The following is a 13,539-nucleotide window of genomic DNA, read 5'->3' as shown; positions in this document are numbered from 1 at the left end:
CGCGCGGGAGGATAGCATATACATTCTTCCCGGGCACCCATCTTCGAGCATGTCTTTTGATCGGGAACTTTCATCACTGTTGGTGGTCTTAAGCATCGCCGAGCTGTTGAGCAATCCAGCTTGTTAACCGAGCAGTTCACCGACTGCCATATTCCCGAGCATTTCACCAAACACGGTTCAACCGGAAGAAGAGCTCAAACAATGGAGTTTGACGTAGTGAGAACAACCGAATGTATACTGCAGTCGGAGTCACAAGAGTAGATTAGCAACATCCAAGTGTGGTGGTCGTTAGTTTTTCATGCAGAATGGGTGTCTTGTCCGACCGCATAGCTTCACGACCGAAACTCAACGGATGAACAGACGACCGCTCTAATAGAGAAGATAATTCTCCCAACCAGATGATCGGGCAGGCTTAGTTCAAGGAGTTACCGATCAACTTAGTGATCAGTTCAAGTACGCTCAGAAATGCAGATTTCTATCTTTTAAGTGTTGATGGCCGGCAATCTCGCAGACCAGAATGCCTCCCCATCCCAGTGCAATGCCCGAGCAGTTCAAGTATCCCGACCTAACCAATCAGTGCTGCAAATGAAGATTCTCTCACAAGATTGTCAATTTCTCAAGTATCCGGTATCGCTGTCCGAAGTTTAATCATCCACCGGCCGTTTCCTTGTCGATCGACATCCGCCTGTCGAGGTCTTTCCCGAACGCTCCGCTCGCGTTTATCGCCGAACCGATCGATTCGAGCGCCATGATTTCTCCAGACCGCTTGTCTATCGTCGAGCGACCCAGGAGCAGGTTCATCGACATCCGAGCGTCAGGTTCGCGTCTATCAGCGAGCGATCCGCCAGTTCGCATCCCAACTCTAATTTGGATCGGTGAAATAAAGCCAAGGCTGCAAGAGTTGAATTTTATAAATTTGTACTCTAATTTTATAATGTAATTTTCAAATTATAGAATTTGTATAGGCTAAGTCATAGTTCGTGCAAGTTATAGGCTCAACCTTAGAAAATTGTATTAGATTATAAGTGGTATGGGCCGTAGCTTTATATTTAGAAAATTGTAATAGGCAAATATATGTAAACTAAGCCCGGTTAGGTTGGTAATTACCACCACCGGTGTTTTAAGCTTGATCAGGTCGGCTCCGCCACCATCGACACTATTGAGCCCGGGAAAAATCCCGGCACCAAGTCCTACCAAGTAGGTAATTCCGGTCTCCTGACCCGCGAAGACAAGAGCCCGACCGCAAAGTCGCTTAAACTTGTACCGACCGCAAAGTCGCTTAAACTTGTACCGACCGCAAAGTCGCTTAAACTTGTAACGACCGCAAAGTCGCTTAAATTTCCGGCCTTTGTTGCCCAAACGACCACAATGTCGCTTAAACTTCCGGCCTTTGTTGCCCAAACGACCACAATGTCGCTTAAACTTCTGGCCTTTTGTTGCCCGAACGACCACAATGTCGCTTAAACTTTCGGCCTTACTGCCCGAACGACCACAATGTCGTCTTCTTCTCTTTTAGTCCGACCGGCAATTGACCGACCGTCATAGCCGCTCGGACTCGGGGGGTTATACGCGTTCTTTCGCGTTCCCCTTTCCTCTTTTAGTCCGACTGGCAATTGACCGACCGTCATAGCCGCTCAGACTCGGGGGGCTACACGCGTCTTTTCGCGTTCCCCCCTTCTTCTTGTAGTCCGACCGGCAATTGACCGACCGTCATAGCCGCTCGGACTCGGGGGGCTATACACGCGTTCCTTTCGCGTTTCCCCTCTTCTCTTTTAGTCCGACCGGCAATTGACCGACCGTCATAGCCGCTCGGACTCGGGGGCTTATACGTGTTCTTTCGTGTTCCCCTTTCCTCTTTTAGTCCGACCGGCAATTGACCGACCGTCATAGCCGCTCGGACTCGGGGGGCTACACGCGTTCTTTCGCGTTCCCCTCTTCTCTTTTAGTCCGACCGGCAATCGACCGACCGTCATAGCCGCTCGGACTCGGGGGGCTACACGCGTCCTTTCGCGTTCCCCCCTTCTTCTTGTAGTCCGACCGGCAATTGACCGACCGTCATAGCCGCTCGGACTCGGGGGGCTATACACGCGTCCCTTTCGCGTTTCCCCTCTTCTCTTTTAGTCCGACCGGCAATTGACCGACCGTCATAGCCGCCCGGACTCGGGGGGTTATACGCGTTCTTTCGCGTTCCCCTTTCCTCTTTTAGTCCGACCGGCAATTGACCGACCGTCATAGCCGCTCGGACTCGGGGGGCTAGGCATAGCCACCACCGTCGCTCTACGCCTGGTCGGCATCATTGCCACCGCCGGCGCTCTATGCTCGGTTAGGCTGGCATAGCCACCATCGGCGCTCTAGGCATAGCTACCACCGGCGCTCTACGCCCGGTTAGCTGGCGCTCTACGCCCGGTTGGTATCATTGCCACCGCCAGCGTTCTACGCCCGGTTAGGTCGGCATAGCTGCCACCGGCGCTTTAAGTCTGGTCCGGTCGGCATCATTGCCACCACCGGCGCTCTACGCCTGGTTAGGCTGGCATAGCCACCACCGGCGCTCTACGCTCGGTTTGGTTGGCATAGCCACCACCGGCGCTCTACGCCCGTTCGGCGTCATTGCCACCGCGGCGCTCTATGCCTGGTTAGGTTGGCATAGCCACCGCCGGCGCTCTACGCCCAGTCGGCCGAAGTATAGTTTGATGCATCGGCATTGTGAGTTCAGTCGATTCATTTACAGATTGCGATTAAAGTTGTAAAGCAAACTCGGAAATCTATCATATCTACTATCTTATGTTGACGATTCTCGCAACTAAGGGAGTGAAGGGCTACATCGGTAGTAGCTCGTCGCTCTCCCGCGTAGATCGACCTTCCCGGTCTCCTAGTGTTAAGTCATAGAAAGTTTGATCCCCAAATCGTAAATAAATCCGACCTCCTGGTCGTACCTAGAAACCCGGTCGGCAGACCGGTAAAGTAGACCTCTAGATCGCAGCTAACCCGATCTCCAGATCTTAGCTAGCTTCCCGGTCGTTCGTCCCGTAAAGGTTCGACCTCTCGAATCATGTTGCAAAACCGACCCCTAGGTCGGGCAACTCCCTTTTTTAGTCCACCAGACTGTGTTTAGCGTTGTGCTCTTTTTTCCTTAGCTAAAGTTTTTCCCATTGGGTTTTTTATTAGCCTAAGGTTTTTAACGAGGCAACCGGCGCAAGTCACGGACCGTGTGATCAGTTTTCCAGCCCGAATCCTTCCTCGCTAACTCATCGTCAGGGCACGGACTGGGGGGGCTTCATGATGGGGAATATACCCCGGGTTCAGGCTCCCCGTACGCTCCGTACTCCTATTTGGGTCGGGTCAAACGGTTCGGGTCAAGGTCAAACCCGACTTGGGTTGACCTATATAAGGGCTTTTAACCCTTCATTTTGGGGGCTCCCTCTCCACCACACTATACTCTCTCTCTAGAGTGCTCTCCCTTCTCTCTACAAACAATTATGAATAAAAGAGATCTACTTGAGCTTCTCTCTAGATTGTTCATACACATTACATACATGCAACCTACGTACACGGGCATTAACCGTATCAATATTCATTAATGATAAATTAGAAAATCTTAAGGAAAAATTAAAATCTAATCAATCTGAGCCTTTCATTTAATTAAAAAATTTGACCGCCATTTTCTACCCATTATAGGCCTAACTCTCTTGGGCTCTTATTAGTATAGTAGATAGATTTAAAAACAACCAAACTTTTCTCACTTAGTCCGTGATTTATGATTATATTTCATATATGCTCAAAGTATTACAGGAGTATAACTCAATAGTTTAGACAATTAGTAAGTGAATTGTTAATATATACAATTATAAGCCATAATATATCAACCCAACAGGATAGCTCAAGTGGTAAATAAACTCTTTTTGTAGGGGAGAATTTTGAAATAATCGGATTCAATTCCCACCAGCTCTAGTCCTTCCTGAAGCGCACAGAGATTAGTCGGGTAGACCTGGACCGTTAAACGGACGGAGAAGGACCCGAACCACCTCGTAATTTACACCAAAAAAATACGTCATAGTATGTCATTTTAATTTAAAGAGCTCTGAAATGATTGGGAGCCTGATTGGGCGACATGCAATTTATATTCATCCGTGACTTTTGGGTAGGGATTTTAGGGGTTTAGAATTAGTCTAGTACACACACACACACACACACACACATATATATATATAGCGTTCGGTTCAGGTGAGAACCTGTGAACTTGTACGCACCGTTGAGATGTAAGATTGAACGGTTGAGATCTAAGGTGTGGTGCAATGGTGCATCCGGTAGTTGTGCAGTGGTGCAGTGATATATATTTATCATGTCAAAATCATTATAAATCACAAGATCGAACAACATCAACAGTGTACAATGGTACACAGGTGCACATGTTAACTGAAGTTTACATTTGAACCTAATTATATATATATATATATATATATATATATATATATATATATATATATATATATATATATATAGAGGAAAAGGATCAGGTACGGGACTCACATTAAGCATTACATAGGCGCACTTTAAGTACACAACAGACGCACACTAAACACACAAACAAAATACATTTAGAACACAAACTCACGCACCTTAAGCACACAACTCACGCATCTTAAGCACAACCATCATGCACCTTAAGCACAAAACTCACGCACCTTAAACACAAAAAACACACGCACCTTAAGTTTTAACAACAATGCACTGGCGCACTTTAAGTATATAACAGACGCACACTAAACACACAAACAAAATACATTCAGAACACAAACTCACGCACCTTAAGCACAAAACTCACGCATCTTAAGCACAACTCTCATGCACCTTAAGCACAAAACTCACGCACCTTAAACACAAAAACACACGCACCTTAAGTTTTAACAACAACTCACTCACGCACATCAAGTACAAAACTCACGCACCTTAAGCACAAGATTCACGCACTTTAAGCACAAAACTCACGTACATTAAGCACAAAACTCATGCACTTTAAAGTTTCAACAACAACTCAGATTAAGTACACATTCACGCACATTAAGCACACAACTCACGCACCTTAGGCACAAGACTCACGCACCTTAAGTACAAAACTCACACACATTTAGCACTACACACTCACGAACATTAAGCACAAGACTCACACACATTAAGTACAAAACTCACGCACATTAATTATCCGCACTGGAACTTAAACATATATATATATATATATATATATATATATCAGGTGAGGACCTAATCTTAGGTGAGGACGTGAGAACTAATCTTGTGCGTTTATTTGTTTTTTTTTATTTGGATGGCCGAGATTTGAGTTCCTGAGATGATCTTTTTTGTTAAAGTGGGGTAGTAGTGTATTTTTCTATTTTTTTTAAAAGTGTGAACGCATGTGTAATGCTTGGCCAAATTGGTTTCCTATTTTCTTGGATCATCACCGTTGCAATTTGGAGCCGCGATTTCTTCATCATTGATTGAGTGTTCACCTATGCAAACTAATCAGTATTTTTTATTTTTTTTCTCGTTCTTTTGAGTATAATATTATCTATATTTAGATGATCGTGTATATGTACAAATGTCTGGGTAGTACGATTGTGCAACCTAGTGTTGTACATTGTGCACCATAGGTTAGTGAGTTGTGCATTATAGCACATAGTTCAGTGCATCGTAGGACATTGGGATGTCCACTGTAGGATTTTTTGGCGGGATTTGAATGCTTAAAAATAAAGTTATCGATACACAATACTCAGTATAAAAATGCACAACATTTTGTATAGGAATGCACATCTTTTAATAAGACTGATTTACCCTAAATTTATATATTTTAATATTATAAAGGGATTTATTTCCTTAATCCGTGTGATTAGTTCATTTTAATCTCAGTCATACACATTATGATTTAATGATCTAGATTAGTTCTCACGTCGTCACCTAAGATTAGGTCCTCACCTGATCCGGACTATATATATATATATATATATATATATATATATATATATATATATAGGGAGGCCTTCAAGTGAGAACTCTTTGTTAGGTAGGAACTTAAGAACTTATCTAAGCCATTAAAATTTGCTCAATCAAAGGTCTAGATAATTAATCAATTTTAATCTTGATCTTAAACATAATTAATTAAAAAGGATAATAGTGTAATTTAATTCAAATACCAATTATAAACTAATATTATATTTGGCTTCATTCCAAGATTTAAGGAAGCCAAGATATGGATGGAGACCAATTGGACTGAGATACTACGATCGGCTCATCTGCACTGCCGGACGACCGTCCACCGTTCGTGAGGATTCGGAGAGCGACGAAGAAAAGACATCAACGGCAACTAACTGTTGTGAAGGGATGGCAAGTGGCGACACTGAAGGTAATTGTACTGCCGTTCATGTGCATTCTTCACTTTGGGATGAGATTGAATACATGTATGTCTACACAAACAATCGCATGAGATGTGCTAGTATTTGTCCTGTATTTTTTTAAGTTGCTTAAAGAAGAGAAGGATGTAGTACACCTACGGGGTAATCACTGTGCCACACAGGCTACAGGAACCCTTATCGCGTGCACATAGGGCCAAATGTGTGTGCCACTTAGCTTAACCTTATACTAAGAAAATAATGTGTACAACGCTTTATAGGTCATGATGGCTCATCAGGCAGTTCATCCGACCGGGTGTTTGATGGATATTTCTCCAGGATCACAAAGTTAGTGTGCACCTGGGTAACTGGGTTATGATGTGTGTGCCAATGTGTGCACCGGTACTGCCATATAGAAACATAGGATACCAGGATGAGGCATTGAACTATGTTGTGCACTTGGGATTCAGGAGTGTTCTATAATGGTCACAACTAGATTCTGTACGAAAAGACAAACAAGAAGCTGGTATGCACATGAGTGACTCCATGTATTCCATATTGAGAAACATTAGTGTGACTATGAACTGGCGTGTACTCAGGTTGATGTGTGTGTGCCATTATGTGTTTTGACAAGCACTTGGATAACACAGGTGTGCTGTTTTGTGCAATAACACATATGAAATTAATTAACGAGAATTGTATTGACTGTAAGGAATATGGTGTAACCAAGACTTAAAATGTTTGTACCCAACCGTATAGAATGTGTGCACGATTGAAAAAAGAGGAAAAGAAGATTATGTGCACTTATGTTGAATTGTGTGTCCCATATTGCGTTTTGTGTGCCATTTCAGAATTGTGTGCAGTGTTACTAACGAGTTGAAGCCTTAGAAACCAGGACGGTATGGTTAACTATGGTGTGCACTTGAATTTCATGTGTGTGCTATAAGACTTAGAATTAGTTTATGTACACAAAGGCGTTCAAGAAGTTAGTGTACTCATGTGTTACACTATGTTTGCCATAATGTGAAATGTTTTTGTGACCATGAAGTGATATGCACTAAGGTTGATCTGTGTGAGTCATTCCATGCTTAAATTATGCTCAAGTGAATCCATGGAGAAGAGGTACATGTAATACACCCGGTGTGCACTTGCCTTATAATACTTGTGCCATCACGAAGAGATTAAGTGTGTTCCTTATTGCAATGAGTAGGGAAAATGGCATAGAATGTGTGCACAAATGAAAAGAGGAAAAGAAGATAGCGTACACTTACGTTGAATTGTGTGTGTCATATAGCATTCTGTGTTCTATAATGTCTTAGAATTGTGTATTATTGGACAGCCTGGGTTGTGCATTGGAAAGGTGTTAACGCTGTGTGCTAAAATCGTCATTCATTAAGACAAATAGTGACAATACAAATGTATAAATCAACAAAAGATTGCGAATCAAATATCATACTCACAATACAGTAATATACGCAAATGAACTAAACTAAACTACTGAGTAAACAATCATGTGCACACATTGAACAAATTGTGTGCCATTTTGATAGCATCTACACAAAACACATTGTACACGTGACAAACTCCAAAGACAAAGTAAAAAAAATAAAAAATAATAAAAAAATAATAAAAAATCGGGCTCTGTGCACTATTGCTTATATGTATGTGCATGTACGTAATGATCATTGCCAGTCAAAAAGAATAGAAACACAAAAAATGAACAACAGACCAGGAACAAATTCTGAATATCATAAATATATTGCAAAATGTTGCTAACTAAACCGAACATAATAACTAAACACACTAAATAAAGTAGTGTTCAACTTGCATAAATAAGCACAAATTGCTAGCACTGTCCAACCGCATTGTGATATTCAACCACGCTATGGATGTTCTTCAAATGGTGTATGTTAAACTCAACAGCTAGGATCTCACGAATATAAATCATCCTCAACGAATCAAGCACCCTACTGTCACCTTTATGCAAGCCAAAATACCATTCATTCACTACTTGACCCAAGAAGCTCTCCATGTGGCACATCACAAAAGACCCCGTAATCCACTTTGTTCTGAGTATCACGCTAACGCATCTGCATCCTTCTAGGAATAAGCTTTCGTACGACTGCCCCACGCTGTTCATCAACCACATCATCTTGGAACACAGGCACGAAATCTTTCTGGTGAATGGGGTAAAATGATAGAAAACATTAGGAAATGTTAAAAACAACTGAACCAAACATTAGCGAAATAAATGTTTGGTGAAAAGTTAGAAAACAGCTACGTGTGCACATAGGCAGAACAGTGTGTGCCATAATGTGCAACAAAAATAGTTCAGTAGGAATACATGCAAACTAGGATGATGCAATATCTAGTGTGTGCACATTGGTTAACCTGTGTGTTCCAAACTATGCAGACTTAATATCTATACATGCAACTGGCTAAACAAGTTGGAGTGCATTTGTGTTCATGAGTGTGTGCATGAAGAGAACAACAACTACAACAAGTATAAAGTGAATCCAGAGCTAAGGCGAACCTTTTTCTATATGATTGATAGTAGTTTTCGAGAATTCATCATCAATTGGGTAACTAATCAATCTTCACTAAATGGAAAACATTGAAGATCATCCTTTTATCAGGAAAAACATATGAAATTAAGTAATTATCTTAGTGATATAAATGCGAAGGTGATTCAAAAGGGATATGTTGGTTGGTCATTGATAATTTAGATCCTTGTCAAAGGGATATGCTTGTTGGTCATTGATAATCTAGATCATTGTCAAGCTTATCTTCAAATGCATGCAGCAACTTCATCCTTGATTCTATCAAATTTGTGGCTCCAAATCAAGTAATGAATTTTTGCATATGCTTAATCCCAATATTCACATCATGACGCCCATCATAAAAATCAGACCACAAAAAAAAATCAAATAAAAAAAATGGAAAACAACTTAAACAACAAAAAATCGGGAAAATGATCGGAAAAAAAAAAAGGGAAAAATGCCATAACTGGCAGCTACAACCCAACACCAACAACCAAATGCAAGACGAGCAAAATCAAACAACTATACAACTCATATATGATTAATATACACATAAATTGCAAAGGAAATCGAAACTTCAAAGAACAAAAAAAAAAAAAAAAAAAAAAAAAAGAATAAAAACCCACCTCAAGCAGTGAACGACTTCGTCGCCAGACGAGGACATTTGGGGTTCCTACCATCACCATCGGCCATCTGACACGGAAAACTGTAGTAGAGATGAGGGATGACTTGAAGCGAATAGCAATCAGGGCGTGACTAGTGAGGAAGACGACGTCGACGAGAGAGTCCAACCTACGACCCTGAAAATTAGATTGCGAAGATCAATCGATATTTTCTTCCCTTCCACACACGTACATGATATGAAGTTCCCAAAATAACCCTTCTCACCCAAAATAAAACCAAATCAGCGAAAAAAAAAAAAAAGCCATTAAAAATGATAAAATATGAACAGTAGATTAAATAAAATAAAGGGCTTAGATTAGTTCCTAGGTTCCTACCTAAAGATGGGTTCCTATATGATTGTAATTCTATATATATATATATATATATATATATAGGGGATGTACACACACAAAGTATATAAAGTGGTTACAACTTACATGAGAAAACTACCGAAAGCCAACTAAATGATAATCATACACACCACTGTTGTAAATGGAATAATTTAAGTTGATCATGAAAAGCGCACGAATTAACATTTCATATATATTTATAGCACTTTTTTTCCCTGAATTATTTAAGTGGCTATTTTTTCTCCCTGAAATATTAAATGGACATATTTACCCTTAAAATAAATATTTCATTTATTTTTCTTCTCCAACAACTTATGACAACAATTTGGTTCAAACCAAATAGACACTATAACAACCAAACTGAAATATTTTAATTACAATTTAGAATCGAAACCCGATATTTAGAGTTTATTAAAATCGCGAACTGGGACGGCCGGTTCATGTTCCGAACTGGAAAAAATAAAATACATTTATTGTTGAATTTATACTATTTTAAAATAAAAAGTAAAATTTTAAAATAAAGACGGTTCAAAATCGCGAACCGGATCCGGAACCGCCGGTTCACGGTTCAAGATCCAATTTTTTTGATTCATAATTTTAATAAACTGAAATCCAAATATTGGATTCTGGATCTGAATCATAACCGGAAACTTTTAATTCGACTGCTATAGTGTCCAGTTCAATTTGAATAGAATCGTGGTCATCCCTACGTATACGCAATAATTTGTTGGAGAAAAAAAAATAAATAAAATATTTATTTTAAGGATATGTCAATTTAATATATCATGGGAGAAAATTGCCACTTTTAAAATAATTGAGAGGGTTAATGTGCTTACATGAATAATTCAGAGAGAAAAAGTACTATAAGTATATAACTCAGGGGAAAAAGTGTCATTTTTCCTGAAAATTATATAGTTATTTCATGAAATATTTATATTACCTACTAGTAGTTTAAAACACTTGACGATATTTTTATACATTCATTAATTACTTATGAACTACTTCTACTCTTAAAAAAAATTATCTTCCTTTCTAAATGGGATGTTCCACAAAAATTGCGGCTTCTTGTAAATACAACATTTATTAATTACTTTTTTTTTACCCAAAATAATATATAAAAACATTTTGCATTTTATTTGAAATACTCTAATTCTTTACGATGTAGTATTTGTTCTAAACTTTTTCAAACATATTCGGTCCAAAGAATCTAAAACCCCATCATCAGAGTTTGAACCCATGACAACCCATTTGAATAGTAACTGGGATGTCATCACACTTGGAACTGTGTCCGCCTTGCAAGGTGGACACAATTTTAAAACTGTTCATAATTATGAATATATGGTTCAAAAATTATGAACATAGAGTTGTGAACATAATTATGGACATATAGTTCTGTAATTATGAATATAGAGATTCAATAATTGTGAATATGAAGTTCAAAAATTATGAATATATAATTTTATAATTATGAATATAGAGTTTTCTAATTGTAAATATAGAGTTCAATAATTATGAATATATAGGTTTATAATTCCGAACATATAGTTCAATAATTATAATTCCGAACCGTGTCCACCTTGTAAGGTGGACACGGTTCCACATCATAACGATTGCTACTCCGTAGTTAGGCAACATTTTGCATTTATAAGAAGAAAATTTAAAATTCACTATACTAATAAGAGCCAATAAAGTTATTAAAAAAAATAAGAGTCAATAAAGTTAGGCTATTACGGGAACTAAAAAATGTCCGTCCAATTATTTGATGAAATAAATAGTTCAGATTATTTTGATTTTAGTATTTTTTATTTTCCTACTTTACCCTCTATTATATTATTTTTCTTCCCTTAAATAACACATGCATTCCATTAGTATAAACTTTAGTAACGTAATATTCCGTTAACTATTTATTATAACAATATCTATTGTAACCATATATCTCAAATTATTTACCCTCAAGGCTCCAAGTTAAACATAAAGCTTGCCCACCCGTTGATGGGCAAGCAGTGAGCTAGCCAAACTGGCTCTTGCATTCATAGAGCCCAAACTTTTCCACAGTGAAACAATGTTAAAAAAAAAAATACAGGGACATTTTGGGGAAAGAAAAACCTTTTTCCAAAACCCTAAGTGCAAACGTTGCAATTTGTAGCCTTTGCATTTTTAGTGGTTTAGAACAAACTACTGAATAACCAAACACCTTCTTTAGCATTTTAACTTTAGTGGAGGATCCGCCAAAATTTTTGACGGGACTCATTATTTACCAAACATGCCCAATGCTTGACGGAACAATCATTATTACAGGGACCATGATCCACACAATTGTGTGGACCGTAAATAAAAAGTACATTTTTAATATACTAAGTGTACATTATTTATGTACGTAAGGTACATTTTTTGAAAATACATTTTTAATATACTAAGGGTACATATTTTATATAATGTACCTTCAGTACAAAAATAATGTACCTTCAGTATAAAAACAATGTATTTTTAATATATTAAAAATTTACCTGATATTCATGATTCACACAATTGTGTGGACCATGGTCTACGCAATAATTTACCTTGACGGAACTAGCCATAATAATAATAATAATAATAATAATAATAATAATAATAATAATACCTTAAAAACAAAAATAAATAAATAAAATTAATACAAGTAACACTATTCTTCATAATTAATTAATTATAGTATTTAAATTAGTGAGATATCTCTCCCTCAATTACTTTCTCTCACCAAACACAAATTTTCATCTCCATTTTTTGGGGGGTATCTTTGTCTTTTAGTACCTCTGTTTTTTAATCTCTTCTTCGTTGGCCTCACATTTTACCCATCGAAAAGTAGGGGATGCTAAGAAATTAAATTTGGACATTTGGCCGAAGTTTGGGTACGTCATGTAACAATGATTAACGTTTCATTAGTTTATAGTAACAACAACCGAATATTAAAAAGAGTAAAAGAAATGCAAAAACAATTCTCAGCATGCTACAAACCTAAAGGTCAGCTGTCCATACCACATATGTAGTTTATGCATTTTGACACCGATATCTTACCAAAAAATATATATATAAATAAGTGTTTTTTTTTTAAAGTAAAGAAAAAGAGACGTACTAGTTACTAGTTGGGATTATTGCATATGGCTTATTAGGTCAACCCAATAAAACATAATTGATATACCAACCTAAGAAGGATTTAAAAGATACAGGGGTCAAAATTATGACATATTTTTTTAGACTTCAACTCTTAGTTAAAATGGTTACAATCAAACAAAATACATCATTATTATTGGCTACTAGATAAATAATTAGGGCAACACCATCAATAGTTTTTTTAAATTCTTTTAGATTTTTTTTTTTTTTTTTTTTTTTGTTGCTTCGATGGAGGACAGAGATAGTGAGTTGGAGGAGAAAGAGAAGAAAATAATTTTGCAGTAAATTGAGTTTTTTGTTAAATTCACGCGAAGAGAGAAAATGCAAAATGCAACTGTTTTCATGCACTTTGAGCACACTAGCGCGCCTAGTTGGTGCATGCACAACACACGCATCTGAGTACGTAAAAACATCTGTTTTTTTCCTGACACCCTGTTTCCCTTTTCTTTTTTTTTT

This window comes from Ipomoea nil, unplaced genomic scaffold (assembly GCF_001879475.1).
Source record: "Ipomoea nil cultivar Tokyo-kokei standard unplaced genomic scaffold, Asagao_1.1 scaffold1334, whole genome shotgun sequence".
Classification (NCBI taxonomy): Eukaryota; Viridiplantae; Streptophyta; class Magnoliopsida; order Solanales; family Convolvulaceae; genus Ipomoea; species Ipomoea nil.
The sequence above is the reverse complement of the archived record's forward strand: the minus strand, read 5'-3'. Positions refer to the sequence as shown.